Genomic DNA, 16,350 nt, shown 5'->3' with positions numbered 1-16,350 from the left:
AAGGGCAAACTAGCCCCTCTCCCCGCAATGTCGGGTGTAGGTCACCAGGTCACCCGGTGGCAGGTCACGGCCAGGGTGGCCCGTTGGGAGATGGGAATTCACATCACGGCGAGCCACAAATATTTCGGCCTCCAGGCCCGGCTCGTACATGAACCCATATCCACGTTGAGGGTCAAACCGTCTGACCTGGCCCTCGTAGATCGGGCCCCGCACCCGGAAAGTGGCGTTGCGGAGATTGTCCTTCTCCCGTATGGTGCGGGCCAACACTTCAGCCCTCTGCTGCTCCCTGGCGGCAATCTCACGGCCCAGCTGGCTCGGCTCTCTGTCCCAATAAGGGGTGTCTGCATGCCCCGTCGGACCTCCCACGTACCGGCCACGACCGATATCCTCTTTGGGGGGTCCTGCGGTGATGCGGCCTGGGATGCTGCCTTGCAGCGGCGACCCGGCACAGCCTCAGCCGAGGCGTGGGGTTTAGGGACAACAGGCCTCACCTGCTGGGCCTTCCTGCTCGCGACTTCCACCTCTTCCATAGCCAGACAGACTGCCGAAGCCGGGACTTTCTTGGATGCGGCCACTTCCGGGGCTGGCGGCTTCTTATCACGGACGGGCATCTCCCGAGGGATCTTCCACGGCAGCGGGATCAGTGGGGGTCATTCACAGGCAACGCCTACAGGCCGATACTCTAGGGCGGACGGGTTGAACTCCACTACCGGTGTTGGGGGCAGTGGACCTAATGGCGGGGCAGCAACAACCAATGCGGATGGCGGGGGAGGCAGCAGGGTGAACAGACGCAGACCGGGCCCCTCAGCCGCAGTGACCGGTCCTTCAAGGACACAGGGGCGTGGGTCGCTTACCCACTCCTCCAGCTCTGTCTCCACCTCGAGTCTCCGCACGGCCGACGCTACTTCCTCCATTTCGGCCACCCATCGCTCCATTAAGAATCGGACTTGGGCCTGTAGACAGCAGCACATCTGCGCGGTCCGGGCCTCCACCCATGCCGCTGTTCCTGGCGTGGGCTCTGGGATCTCAGAATTGCCGGACGGGACGGACATACTGGCGCATGTGCTTCCAGGAACCGGATGTAAAGCAGAGTCCTGGCGTCCCTGCTCTTTATCCCTTCGGTTACATCAGGCGCGCCCTCACCCGCCCACCCTTGGTTCTTTCCAGCACTTCCTTCTTCTGGGGGCGGGGCTTCACTTTTTCGCCCTCCCTGCTCGGGGAAGACGGCTCGAGCGGGAAATCTGCGCTCCCAAGATGGCGGAACTTCAAATTTTTCGGCCGGACGCCGCCGGTGGGGACTGCAAGGTGCACTTCTACCGGTAAGTAGATTGGTTCTAATCCTGTTCGTAGATGCCAAGCTGTCGCGGGCGGAGGGGCCGAGCTCGCTACGCACGGGTCCAGGGCTGCTGCTGCTCGGTGGCTCAAGCGGTGGGCCGGACCCGGGGACTCGAGCAGCGCTCCTCGCCCCCGAGTGAAAAGGGGTGTTGGGTGGTTTTTGGGGAGATAGTTCGTGACGCCACCCATGGGTCGTGGTGTTGGTGGGCACCACCGCTGCTGGTGACGGGTCTCCCGGGAGCGATGGCGGGGAGCAGCTAGGTGTTAACCCCTCCGTGGGTAGGGGTAGGTGATCCCGCGGCCCGGTAGTGGACTGGGAGGCAGGAAGGCCGGGGTGCAGGGTTGCGGGGGCAGCGCGGTGGCTTTTTATAAATAAACACACACACACATGAAAAAATCCTTTATTAGAAATAAAAAACACAAACACATTCCCTCATTACCAATTTAATAAGCCCCAAAAAGCCCTCCATGTCCGGCGTACTCCACGGACCTCCAGCGTCGCTTCCAGCATGAAGGTGACAGGAGCTTCAGAAGACACCGCCGCTCCGGTCACCTCCAAGCAGCAACTGAGGTGAGTAGCGCGATCTGCTGAACTGTCACTGAGGTTACCCGCTGTCACTGGATACAGCGGTGACAGCGATTAACCTCAGTGACAGCTCAGCAGATCGCGCTACTCACCTCAGTTGCTGCTTGGAGGTGACCGGAGCGGCGGTGTCTTCTGAAGCTCCTGTCACCTTCATGCTGGAAGCGACGCTGGAGGTCCGTGGAGTACGCCGGACATGGAGGGCTTTTTGGGGCTTATTAAATTGGTAATGAGGGAATGTGTTTGTGTTTTTTATTTCTAATAAAGGATTTTTTCATGTGTGTGTGTGTTTATTTACTGTAACTTACAGATTAATCATGGAGGGTGTCTCATAGACGCCTGCCATGATTAATCTAGGACTTATTGGCAGCTATGGGCTGCCAATAACTCCTTATTACCCCGATTTGCCAACGCACCAGGGCAAATCGGGAAGAGCCGGGTACAGTCCCAGAACTGTCGCATATAATGTATGCGGCAATTCTGGGCGGCTGTTGGCTGATATTGTTAGGCTGGGGGGCTCCCCATAACGTGGAGCTCCCCATCCTGAGAATACCAGCCTTCAGCCGTATGGCTTTATCTGGCTGGTATTAAAATTGGGGGGGACCGCACGCCATTTTTTTAAATTATTTATTTATTTATTTCACTGCACAGTATAGACCCGCCCACCGGCTGCTGTGATTGGGTGCAGTGAGACAGCTGTCACTCAGCGTGGGGGCGTGTCTCACTGCAACCAATCATAGGCGCCTGTGGGCGGGGAAAGCAGAGAATACGAGATTGTTTAATGAGCGGCCGGCTTTTTCAAAAGAGGAAAAGCCGCTGCAGCAGTGTGACAGCCGTGAAGCGCCGCGCCGGAGATCGGGGAACGGTAAGTATGAGAGAGGGGGGGAAACTGACCGACAGACAGCTAGAGGGACAGAGATAGTGACGGACCGACAGAGAGAGAATAGAGACCGAGAGGGAGAGACCGACTGACAGAGAATAGTGATTGACAGACATTGGGAGACATCGCTCGTTTCCAGTGTTTTAGGAAACATGCGAGAAATGTATTTAGAAAATCGGATGTCACTAGGATGGTGTGAATGCCGTCCCGTGACATCCGATTTTTTACACGCTCCCATAGACTTGCATTGGAGAAACTCGCAGTAGAAACTCGCAAAAAAGCAGCATGCTGCGATTTTTTTCTCAGTCCGATTTGGACTGAGAAAAAAATCGCAGATGAGAGCTGAATCATTCACTAACATGTGTCCGATTCCAATGCGAGATTTTCTCGCATTGCTCTACTGCGAGAAACTCGCAAGTGAGAAGCAGCCCTAAGTTGCAGAACAGGATACTAATAAATTCCGGGAGAGGGTAGTTAGTGTTTAGGATTTTCCGGAGGGAGGTCCTCAGAGAAATTAGGAACTTAAAGTCAGAGTCAGGTATATCATATTTTATTTTAATGTCTAAAAATGAGATGAAATCTCTGCCATTGTGTATGTCTTTTATTAGTTTTAGGCCCAAAGTATTCCATGTTTCAGGAATTGTCTCATTTGTCATTAAGGCAAGGAATTTTAGGGGGAAATTACTGATTTGTTCAAATTTGGTTAATTTGGATTTTTGCTTGGTAAAGTTTTTCCAGATTGATATAGTGGATGCAATTGTAGGGGAGTTTGGGAGAGGTAGCTTAGGGTTCAGGATATGAAGTAGGATAAGGGATCGCAGGGAAGAGTAGTTATTGAGGGATAATTCTAAATCGAGCCATGGGAGGGTGTGAATGTTTAGAATCCAATCTATACTCTGATGATATTAGTCTTATAGTAACATATTATGTTGGGTAAGCTGAACCCTATATACAGCCCTATATAGAGAATGAAAGTGGTGTGGTGTGCTTCCTGGACTTTATTCAGACAGAGCTGTGCAGAGACCTTTAAGTGTGATTGGAGGGAATCGCGGCAGTTTGACATGCCCCCACAATCAGTTAAAGTTATTACCTTTATGTGATACCTAAGGGGAACCTGTAACATGAAAAAATGAAAATGTGGGGTTAATCTGCAGGTTAATAGCATTTGAAACCTGCCCACTGCTTGCATATTGAACCCAACTGCCAGGAGGAAATAAACTTAAATACTCCCAGCAGCATTTAGGCTTCAGTTACGGCAGCGCCGACCCGGGTTCAGTCACCCCTCTGTGTATCAAGAGCAGCAACTGTAACCACCCTCCCAACTCTGACTAACAGCCGCTCATCATTAGAACCAGCTGTCAGTCAGTGCAAGAGGTGTGGTTACAGCCACTGCTCTCAGTTCAGTGGTGACTGAACCCACACTAGCAACACCCCTGTGACTGAAACTCAAATGCTGCCGGGAGAATTAAGGTTAATTTGCAGGTGCTGTCCAAGTTTCAAATGCTATTAACCTGCAGATTAACAACATAGCAATTATATCAATTACATTTATGAAATAGGTGTAATAAAATAGTGTCAAGTAAATAAGAGCTTATGGCAAATGTATTTTTATTTACTCCAGTTAGAAACTAGATTTTATTTTTGTAATTCATGGTTTGCAGACTATAGTTATAATCATCCGGATTAATGAAACTGTGGCAAACACTGAAATCTTATTACAGTAGTCGCAAAGCAAAAGACCCTCTTCACAGTGCAAATTGCTAGTGATTGTCACAGCTCCACTCTGGGGTTAGAACCGGTGATCTTTGGTTGGTGGTCAGTTTCCGTCTTGGTTGGACCACAACCTGTTTGTTTTGGTCCAACTGCTGAAGAAGCTCTTGTCTTTCTTTGTAATGCTCTGCCTTGCTGTTTTACTTCTTTTCAGGGCGTGCACGTTCTCGTTTGGTTTGCCCAAGCACATTCTGGGATCACCTATTTATACTTGCTACTCACATGCCTCAGTGCTGGCTATATTCCTGGATTGAATGATGTCTGGAGTCCCAGCTCCTCGATTAAGGTTTTCTTACTGAGACATTGCCATTGCTATTGCTATTCCCTACACTTTGATTGTCAGAATTCCTTTCCAGCTATCTCTTATGTGACGCCCTGGACTAGCCAGGTAGTCACATACATAGCAACACACACACCCCCACCCTAGGCAGTCACACCTGCCAAACTAAAAACCCTTGTTGCCTCCCTCCAGAGTCTGATGTCCACACCAGGTGGGGTGGAACCAGGCAGTTGGCCCCACACACCGAGGAGTTCACAGGCCTGGAGGTGGGAAAAGTGACAGTTCAGTCTTGGAGGTGAAAGTGAGAGGAGTGAACACTTGAGGTGTCTGGGTTGGAGCCCAGACACTGACAGCAAGGTTGGCAGACGGTGGTGGCCGTCTGCAGGAGTTGGTGGAACTCCGCAGAGCCGTAAGGACTGGGGTCGGGCGTCGGCCCGCCGGTACCGGACCGGGGAACGGAGTGAAGCTAAGCACACAGGCAGGGCCATCGGACCCCGACCAGGGTTCGAGCTGCCGTCAATAGTCAAATCCGAATGTGACAGGAACCCCAGGGGTTTCTCAACTACTAAGTCCTGATTGAAGGCAAGCATCCACCCAGAGAGGATATACAGCCACCGCCACAGGCTAGAGATCCAAGGGCCAGCGCCTGCGGGCAAAACGGGCTCCTACGGCACCAATACGCCGGGGAGCGGACTACCGGTGGGCAACCACAGGAGTCAAGAACATTCTCAAAGGTGCAGGGAAAGACAGCCACCATCAGCCGTCCGGGGAGAGCACAACAACAACACTGCAGCCGGCTGCGGGACCCGTCCATCCGGCCGTTTTGGTTTACCTATGACTCTGTCAGTGATTGTCTGAGTGAGTACATCAGTGCCGTCCGGCACCGCGCCGCGCATCCCCTGCACCCCAGCCATCCGGCCTCGCCGTTACACCACCGGGCCCCGGGATCACCAACCCCCTACTCACGGAGGGGACAACATCTCAGCTGCACCCTACCATCTCTCCCGGGATCCCCGTTACCAGCAGTGGTGGTGCCATTATCACCACAACCCGTGGGTGGCGTCACGAACAATCTCCCTAAACATACCATCCCCATTTCACTCACGGGTGAGGAGCGCTGCTCGAGTCCCCGGGTCCGGTCCACCGCTCGAGCCACCGAGCAGCAGCAGCAGAAGCCCCGGACCTGAGCGTGGTGAGCGCGTCCCCACCGCCCGCGACACTTACATCTGTCTTTGCTCTGCTACATCTGACCTTCTTACTCAGTTAGAGCACAGCTGAGATGGTAAGATTAAGCAGAGCACAGACAGTCAGAGATACTACATCAAATGTATCGTCTCTGACCATCTCTGCTCTGCTACATCTGAGTTAAGCTGGCTTTACACGCTACGATTTCGTTACAGCGATCTCGTTGGGGTCACGGATTTTGTGACACACATCCAGCCGCTGTAGCAATGTCGTAGCGTGTGACTCCTAGGAGCGATTTTGGATCGTTGCAAAAACGTCCAAAATCGCTCCTCGTTGACATGGGGTCCACTCCCAATTATCGCTGCTGTCGCAGGAGCGAAGTTGATCCTCGTCCCTGCGGCAGCGCACATCGCTACGTGTGACGCCGCAGGAACGAGGATCATCTCCTTACCTGCCTCCGGCCACAATGCGGAAGGAGGGAGATGGGCGGGATGTTATGTCCCGCTCATCTCCGCCCCTCCGCTTACATTGGGCGGCCGCTTAGTGACGTCACTGTGACGCCAAACGGACCGCCCCCTTAGAAAGGAGGCGGTTCACCGGTCACAGCGACGTCGAAGGACAGGTAAGTATGTGTGGCGGGGGTGCGCGATTTTATGCGCGACAGGCAGCGATATACCCGTCGCGCACAAACGATGGGGGCAGGTGGCATGCTAGCAATATCGGGCCGGATATCGCAGCATGTAAAGCCACCCTTAGGCTACTTTCACACATCAGTTCTTTTCCATCAGGCACAATCCGGAAAAAACAGATAAAACGGATCTGGTGCCGGATCCGTTTTATTCCCATTGATTTGTATTAGCGCCAGATTGTGCCTGATGGCCTTGCGTTGCATCCGGCTTTTGCCGGATCCGCCGTAATCGGCTAATGCGGCGCCCGAATGGAACGTCTCTTGTAACGTTTTTTGTCTCTGACAAAAAAACGCATTGCGCCGAATCGATACGGCGGCGTGATACGGTGTGATTTACAATGGAAGCCTGCGGCAAAAAACATATGTGGCCTGTTTTTTTAAACTGAGCATGCTCCAATTTAGGGTACTTTCACACCTCCGGTTTTTCTTCTGCGGCACAATCCGGCACTTTGCAGGAAAATCGCAACCGGTTTTTTTTGCTACCGGTTGCGATTTTCCTGCATAGACTTTAATTAGTGCCGCATTGTGCCGCATGGCCTTGCGTTCCATCCGGTTTTTGCCGCATGCGGCAGATTTAGCCGATGCGGCGGCCGGATGGAACGTTGCCTGGCACGTTTTTTCGTGCGGCAAAAAAAACCGCATCGCGCCGCATTCGGCCGATGCGACGCATCTGTCAATGCATGCCTATGGTGGCCGGATGCGGCGCGATGCGGCAAATACCGCATTCGGCCGCCGCATGCGGTTTTTGCCACTGCTCATGCTCAGTAGCATGCCGCAAGCGGCAAAAACCGGGCGGGCCGCATGGGAAAAACTTATGCAACGGATGCGGTGTTTTCACCGCATCCGTTGCATAGCTTGCACAGCCGGATTGAGCCGCAGGGCTCAAGCCGGATGTGTGAAAGTAGCCTTATTGTAAAAAAAATGGATCAAGCAAAAAAACGGACGAAACGGATGCAAAAACGGATGCACCGGATCTGTTTTTTGATGGATCAGGTATACCAGATCCGTAAAAAAAAAGGATCCGGCACATCCGTTTTTGCATATTCTGCGCTGGATCCGTTGCATCAGGCACATGCCGGATTGTGCCTGATGCCAAAAAACTGATGTGTGAAAGTAACCTTAGACAGTTAGATGTAGCAAAATAGAGATGGTCAGAGGTGCTAAATCTGTCTTTGCTTCATCGGACCTTCTCATTCAGCTGTAGCAGAGCTGAAATGGTCAGATGTAAGGCAGCAGAGACAGTCAGATACGCTACATCAGATGTAGCTTCTCTGAACATCTCTGCCTTTCTACATCTGATCATCATGCTTTACTACATCTGACTGTCGCTGCTCTACTACATTAGATGTAGCAGAGCAGAGACAGGTGTGGGTAAGGGTAATGGTACTATAATGTTGAATCTATATAATGTAATATTGTTACTATTTGGCGCTGTTATGCTGGGACTATACAATGCCATATCATGTGGTTACTATATGATGGTGTTATGCTGTGTCTATACAATGCAATCTCTTCAATATATGGCGGTATTATGCTGGATGTATTCCATGGAAAGAGGTAAGTGGGGTCTCCCAGCTGTACAGAGCATTTCAAGAGAGGAGAATAGGTCACAAAATGAGAGTTTCATAGTGGAAGAAGAAGGGTATCCCAGCAGCACAGAATAATTCATCAAAGGAATGTCACAGTCTTATAAAAGGTCAGAGGCACAGAGTATTTCAGGAAAGCAATAGCTAATTTTGCAGTAGGACACTGAATTAGTTGTACAGTATAAATGATGCAGGGCCCCCTGGCAACTTTCACAGCCATTTATCTGTTATTAGAGACTTGTGACAGGATCTGGGCCAGAGTCTCTCTTTGCCATTAAACGTATTCCCTCAAAGGGTTAATGTCAGTTTTGCTTTCCAGCAGCTTCTGATTCCTGGCCTCAGGTGTTTCCGGTTTGTGACCACTTCCTTCCCCTATATATGGTTACATCTCCCAGTTGAGGGCACTGGTTAATCTGAATCCATTCTGTAGCTAGGCCTTTAGGTGGAAGGTGCTGCTAGAGCCCTTGTTGCTGTGAAGCAGTATAGACTGCAGTCCTCGTGTTTGACCTCAGCCATGAAGCTGAGCTTTATCCTTTTCTTGTTTCCCATGTTTCCCATTTGTCATCCTTTCCTTTCATGTTGTATTAGTGCAGTGGTGGGACTAGACATCCTCACCTATCAACTCACTAGCCAGGATAGTTGCAGGGTCTCTCAGGGCTTCAGGGATCCTGCTTGGGGACAGGTGCAGAACCTGTATAGGGACTGGCTAGTAGTGAAGCTGCAGGTGAGCGCAGGAGATGTCCCATCATTCCTCTCCCTAGCACCAGGGCCCACCATTGTTTAAGTGTCCCCGGTGTACTCCTTGTTTCTTGTGTGTCTTGCCTCATGCTAGACATTCTCAAAGTCTGTCTGTGACAGCAGCACAGAGAATTTCAAGATAGGAATGTTGGGATATTGTAGCAGGTCACACAATGGAAAGTGAAGGTTCTACCAGCAACACAGAGTATTTCAGGTGTATGATAATCTTGTGTCTAGTCACAGACTGAATTACACAGTGGAAGGACAATAGTCTTCTAGCAGCATAGAGTATTTCAGGAAATTAATGTTGAGATATTGTAGTAGGCCACAGGCTGGAAAGTGCAGGTTCCACCCGCAGCACAGAGTATTTCAGGGGTATGATAAGCTTGTGGTTTGTCACAGACTGAGAGTTACATAGTGAAATGAGAATTGTTTTCCAGCAACACAGAGTATTTCAGGAAATGAATGTCTATATATTGTGTTTTTTTCTCTCCTCTCTCGCTCTTTCTCAAGCTATCTAATCAGCAACTTGATATGCCACACCTGTGTAAAGGGTGGATGGATTATCTTGGCAAAGAAGAAGTGCTCACTAACACAGATTTAGACTAATTTGTGAACAAAATTTGAGAGAAAAAGGTCTTTTGTGTACATAGAAAAGTCTTAGATCTTAGAGTTCAGCTGATGAAAAAATGGGAACAAAAACTAAAGTGTTGCTTTTATATTTTTGTTCAGCGTATTATTTGACTCATGAAGGTACATTGCCACCTTAATATGAGATTTAGGGGTAGCCAGGAAAAAGAAAAATTGGTGCATTACTAAACTGATAAAAATAAAAAAAAAATTCCAATATACAAAAGTATTCCATCAAGATCAGTTGGTCTTCAACAATTACAGTAGATATAATTGTCGAGAAGCTGAGTGTGAGAAAAACGTTCTTATGCAGAAGACACACCCATTGGCATTTTTCGTTAGGCATCCCATGCAGAATCCAAGACTCTAAGGGGTACTTCTCACATAGCAAGGTCGCTAGCGAGATCGCTGCCGAGTCACAGGTTTTGTGACGTACCAGTGACCTCATCAGCGATTTCGCTGTGTGTGACACTAAGCAGCGACCTGGACCCTGCTGTGAGATCGCTGATCGTTACACACTGTTCTGGTTCATTTTTTGCTCATTGGTCTCCCGCTGTGCAGCATATATTGGCATGTTTGACGGCGGGATACCAACAAGCACCGGCTCTGTGTAAGCAGCGTACGCTGGTAACCAGGGTAAATATCAGGTAACTAAGAAAAGCGCTTTGCTTAGTAACCCGATGTGTACCCTAGCTACGTATACAGGGAGCCAGCGCTGGCAGCATGTAAGCGGTGTACGCTGGTAACCAGGGTAAATATTGGGTAACCAAGCAAAGCGCTTTGCTTAGTTACCCAATATTTACCCTGGTTACCAAGTGCAGCATCGTTACATGAGTCGCTGGTGGCTGGTCGGGGGGAAGATCTGACTGTTTGACAGCTCACTAGCGACCCTGTAGCGACGTACCAGCGATCCTGACCAGGTCATATCGTGGTCGGAATCGCTGGTACGTCATTTAGTAAGACGGTACCCTAACGGAAATCTGAGAGATGCATACTACATTGCACAGGTGCCTGATTCCAGGGATTTTTCACTGATTAGGCGGTTTGCTGTAGTTTCAATACAATCTGTATTTTATGAGCAGGAGATTATCACTGATGGGGCTCAGTTTCACTTGCGTTTTTCAAGGACAAGTGCAATCCGATAAAACATCAGATAGCACTTACTCTAGTGCAAAACTATGCTGTTCTCCCCTCCTCCACAGCTGTGATGTGATAGCAAGATCGGATCACAGTCGCATGACCCTCGGCTTAGACTCGCAGCAGAGGGTCATTATCATATTGCTTACAGTGCTCTCGCATCGGAAGCTATGCGCAAGTGGAACCGAGGCTATAGACTACATCTCACACACAGCCCAGACAAGCTAATTTGTGTAACCTCACTCCCACCACTTATTAGCAGCTTGCTTACAATGCACAGTATACACTGGAAGCTGCCATTTAGTGGTGTGTAGCTCTGCCTCATGTATATCAGACAAAAGAGGTATTTTATGAAAACTACACCATACAGTGCTGGCAAAAAGTATTGGCACCCCTGCAATTCTGTCAGAGAATACTCAGTTTCTTCCTGAAAATGATTGCAATCACAAATTCTTTAGTATTATTATCTACATTTATTTAGCTTGCAATGAAAAAACACAAAAGAGAATGAAACAAAAATGAAATCATTGATCATTTCACACAAAACTCCAAAAATGGGCAAGACAAAAGTATTGTCAAAATTAAGGGCGCTTTACACGCTACAATAAATCTTACGATGTGTCGGCGGGGTCACGTCGTAAGTAACGCACATCCGGCATCGTAAGTATGATTGTAGCGTGTAAAACCTCTGTGCAATTGCGATTGAACGAAAATCCGTTCATCGCATGCACGTCGTTCATTCCTCAAAAATTGAACGTGCGGTTGTGCAATGTTCCCGAGGCAGCACACATCACAGTGTGTGACACCCCGGGAACATTGAACGACAGCTTACCTCCGTCCGCGGCTCCAGCCGACAATGCGGAAGGAAGGAGCTGGGCGGGATGTTTACGTCACGCTCATCTCCGCCCCTCCGCTTCTATTTTCCTGCTGCCACGTGAAGTCGCTGTGACGCCGAACGTCCCTCCCACTCCAGGAAGTGGATGTTCGCTGCCCGAGGTCGTATGGACGGGTAAGTACGTGTGACGGGGGTTAATCGTTTGTGCGGCACATTCAACAAATTGAACGTGACGCACATACGATGGGGGCGGTTACAATTGCATACGATATTGTATGCGAAATCGTAACATGTAAAGCAGGCTTTAGCCTAATAATTGGTTGCACAACCCTTAGCCAAAATAACTGCGAACAACCGCTTCCGGTAACTATCAATGAGTTTCTTACAATGCTCTGCTGGAATTTTAGACCATTCTTCTTTGGCAAACTGCTCCAGATCCCTGAGATTTGAAGGGTGCCTTCTCCAAACTGCCATTTTGAGATCTCTCCACAGGTGTTCTATGGAATTCAGGTCTGGACTCATTGCTGGCCACTTTAGTAGTCTCCAGTGCTTTCTATCAAACCATTTTCTAGTGCTTTTTGAAGTGTGTTTTCGGTCATTGTCCTGCTGGAAGACCCATGACCTCTGAGGGAGACCCAGCTTTCTTACACTGGGCCCTACATTATGCTGCAAAATTTGTTGGTAGTCTTTAGACTTCATAATGCCATGCACACGGTCAAGCAGTCCAGTGCCAGAGGCAGCAAAGCAACCCCAAAACATCAGGGAACCTCCGCCATGTTTGACTGTAGAGACCGTGTTCTTTTCTTTGAATGCCTCTTTTTTTTTCCTGTAAACTCTATGTTGATGGCTTTTTCCAAAAAGCTCTACTTTTGTCTCATCTGACCAGAGAACATTCTTCCAAAACGTTTTAAGCTTTCTCAGGTAAGTTTTGGCAAACTCCATCTTGGTTTTTTATGTCTCGGGGTAAGAAGTGGGGTCTTCCTGGGTATCCTACCATACAGTCCCTTTTCATTCAGATGCCGACGGATAGTACGGGTTGACACTGTTGTACCCTCGGACTGCAAGGCAGCTTTAACTTGTTTGGATGTTAGTCAAGGTTCTTTATCCACCATCTGCACAATCTTGCATTGAAATCTCTCGTCAAATTTTATTTTCCTTCCACATCTAGGGAGGTTAGCCACAGTACCATGGGCTTTACACTTCTTGATGACACTGCGCACCGTAGACACAGGAACTTTCAGGTCTTTGGAGATGGACTTGTAGCCTTGAGATTGCTCATGCTTCCTCACAATTTGGATTCTCAAGTCCTCAGACAGTTCTTTGGTCTTCTTTCTGTCTCCATGCTCAATGTGGTACACACAAGGACACAGGACAGAGGTTGAGTCAACTTTAATCCATGTCAACTGACTGCAAGTGTGATTTAGTTATTGCCAACACCTGTTAGATGCCACAGGTAAGTTACAGGTGCTGTTAATTACACAAATTAGAGAAGCATCACATGATTTTTCAAACCGTGTCAATACTTTTGTCCACCCCCTTTTTTATGTTTGGTGTGGAATTATATCCAATTTGGCTTCATGACAATTTTTTTTTTTTTTTTCATTGAAGACAAATTAAATGAAGATAATAATACCAAAGAATTTGTGATTGCAATCATTTTCAAGAAGAAACTGAGTATTATCTGACAGAATTGCAGGGGTGCCAATACTTTTGGCCAGCACTGTACATCCCAGTAAGTGATGCTTTCCTAGAATATGGATTTCTTGCCCTAATTTATGCTGCTCTCAAATTATATAGCAAAAACCTGCTGATAGTTTACCTTTAAGTCACACTTAGTACTGGGAACTTATTGCAAGCCAATAGTAAAAGCTATTATAGAGACAGCATATACCCAGAAAACCTATACCCCAAGTCCAGGGCACATTTTTATTTATTTATTTATTTAACTTATTTTTGCCTTTTCACAGAAACCAGAATTTTCATATAGAATATTGCATGTATCACTTCTGTACTATTTCTTGCACTTTTTTCCTGGATATTTTAAAATATGTTTTCAAAAGTAAAGTTTTAATCATTTCAATTTTTTTGTCCTTCTCTCTTGTTCAATATAAATACCTATATAAAAATACATATAATCATTTTCAGTTTATACATAATCTAGGCAAACCCCAATATTTAGTATGAGAGGTGCATTAAATATTAAGTAAAAAGTTGAAAAATGCATTCTGAATTTCTGAACGACATAGTAGATATATTTCTTCATTGATATCTTGTATATTATATTACCTCTATGGTAAATATGTCTAAACTCTAATGTAACTAACATTTACTAAGAAAATCCTTCATGTTTATAGGGCAAGATGGCACCATGGAGAAGATGACTAGAAGCTATGTTCATTGACATTTCTTATTCACTATGTGAGACTAATAACCTTCTACTCCTGGTTATTTAAAGATTAATTAATGGACTTCAGTGATATTTTAAACCTGTCAAACTTTTAATTTGTATTTTGCCACAAACAAGCTTGTCAATAAGTATTTCTCCAATGTAATAAAAAAATGGTGAAAAAATGACATTACCAATTTATTTAGCATAGACATTAGCATTGATCATAAAATTAAAAAAGTGCTTGAGGCATTACAGGCACTTGTCCCCCACCTCAAAGTGGTATAAGATCAATAGACCTACATTACATAGGAAACAAATTTAATGATACAGAAGCTTCCCATTCAGCCATGGATGAATCGTTTGGTATTCATTATGTCAGTGAAAGTGAGATGTTCATTAATAAATTGTATGTCACAAAACAGGAGGATCAAATCAAATAATATCTAGAATACTCTGAAATACCCTCATAACTGCCTGGACTAGTATATGGCTAACAGAGGGTGCTAGATGCATGAATATAAGGATGCCGAGGAGAAATGTTAAGTAGAGGGTTATACCACATTAGGAAAGGACATAAAAGACAAAAAACGTTGAAGGCATATGTATATTCATTAAATATAACTTAAGAACTGTGTTCAATGACGATATTGGGGAGAACTGTGACAATGTAGAGTCAGTATGGGTAAATATACATAGGAGGACAATAATGGAAATCTGCTAATTGGAGTTTACTATAAGCCACCTAACATAGCAGAACAGGTAGAAGTGTTGCAACAAATTAAAATGCCAGCAAAAAAATAATCATGTCCTTATTATGGGGGATTTCAGCTATCCAGAAATTCAATGGAACATAGAGTCTTCTGGTTGTCCCAAAATCTGCAAGTACTTATCCGCAGTTCAAGACAATTATATCTCTCAGTTGGTAGACAAACCAACCATGGGAGATAATTTGCTGGATCTTATCCTTTCAAATAGACCAGATACAGATTTACAGGTCCGGATGGGATGCAGTGATCATAAAATGGTAAGTTTCAATGAAATAGTCAATAAAGGAGAGATTAAAAAACCTGGAACATTAGAAAAGCTGATTTCAACACATTAAGGGCTGGTTCACACTAAGCGACAGCGACAACGAGGTCGCTGTTACGTCACCATTTTCTGTGACGTAACAGCGACCTTGTAAGTCGCTGTTATGATCGCTGCTTAGCTGTCAAACACAGCGACGCAGCAGCGATCATAACCGCGAGAGCAGGGAGCCGCGCACACTGCTTAGCGCTGGCTCCTTGCTCTCCTAGCTACAGTACACATCGGGTTAATTAACCCGATGTGTACTGCAGCTACATGTGCAGAGAGCAGGGAGCCGCGCACACTGCTTAGCGCTGGCTCCTTGCTCTCCTAGCTACAGTACACATCGAGTTAATTAACCCGATGTGTACTGCAGCTACATGTGCAGAGAGCCGGAGCCGGCAGCACAGGCAGCGAGAGAGCTGCGGAGGCTGGTAACTAAGGTAAATATCGGGTAACCACCTTGGTTACCCGATGTTTACCCTGGTTACAGCTTACCGCAGCTGCCAGACGCCGCCTCCTGCTCCCTGCTCGCTTCATTTCGTTGCTCTCTCGCTGTCACACACAGCGATCTGTGTGTCACAGCGGGAGAGCGCCTTTGAAGAAAACGAACCAGGGCTGTGTGTAACGAGCAGTGATCTCGCAGCAGGGGCCAGATCGCTGCTCAGTGTCACACACAGCGAGATCGCTAATGAGGTCACTGTTGCGTCACCAAAACCGTGCCGTAACAGCGATTTCGGTAGCGATCTCGCTATGTGTGAAGCACCCCTAAGGAAAGAGCTTAATCTTGTAGATTGAGACCATGTCATGATAACTGGGGATGTCGAACATAAATGGGGCATGTTTAAAAATGTAATACTAGAATCCTGTAGAAAATGTATACTCTCTGGAAATGAAATGTCTTGGAATAAAAAGAAACCACAAAGTATAATAAAATAAAAACAAAATCTTGAAGAGTGAGGATACAGAAATAGCATTTCAGGATTATGAAGATCTCAATAGAAAATGTAAAAAATAAATCAAGTTAGTGAAGCTAGCTACTGAAACACAAATTGCCAGCAATATTAAAATAAATCCTCAAAAATGTTATGAAGACATCAATTCCAAAAAGAAAAAAATAAATTCAATTGGCCTCATAAAAGATGATAACAAGATAATTATAGAGGACAATGGAAAGGCTAAGATTTAAACAGGCACTTTTCACCCATGTTCACCAATGAACTGACTGTTCCAGGGATTATTTGGCAAG

The 16,350-nt window shown here is 47.0% G+C and overlaps 1 long non-coding RNA gene across 1 annotated transcript in view; it reads left to right on the top strand.

Annotated features, from left to right (window-relative positions):
* The window catches only part of LOC142300493 (uncharacterized), a 405,813-nt gene extending 391,679 nt beyond the window's left edge, over positions 1-14,134 (top strand). The window contains exon 3 of the long non-coding RNA XR_012752670.1: positions 14,002-14,134. This is a non-coding gene — a long non-coding RNA (uncharacterized LOC142300493). The remainder of the gene's footprint in view (positions 1-14,001) is intronic.
* The last annotated feature ends 2,216 nt before the right edge of the window (positions 14,135-16,350 follow it).

Source organism: Anomaloglossus baeobatrachus, chromosome 1 (genome assembly GCF_048569485.1).
Source record: "Anomaloglossus baeobatrachus isolate aAnoBae1 chromosome 1, aAnoBae1.hap1, whole genome shotgun sequence".
Taxonomy (NCBI): Eukaryota; Metazoa; Chordata; class Amphibia; order Anura; family Aromobatidae; genus Anomaloglossus; species Anomaloglossus baeobatrachus.
The sequence above is the reverse complement of the archived record's forward strand: the minus strand, read 5'-3'. Positions and strand labels throughout refer to the sequence as shown.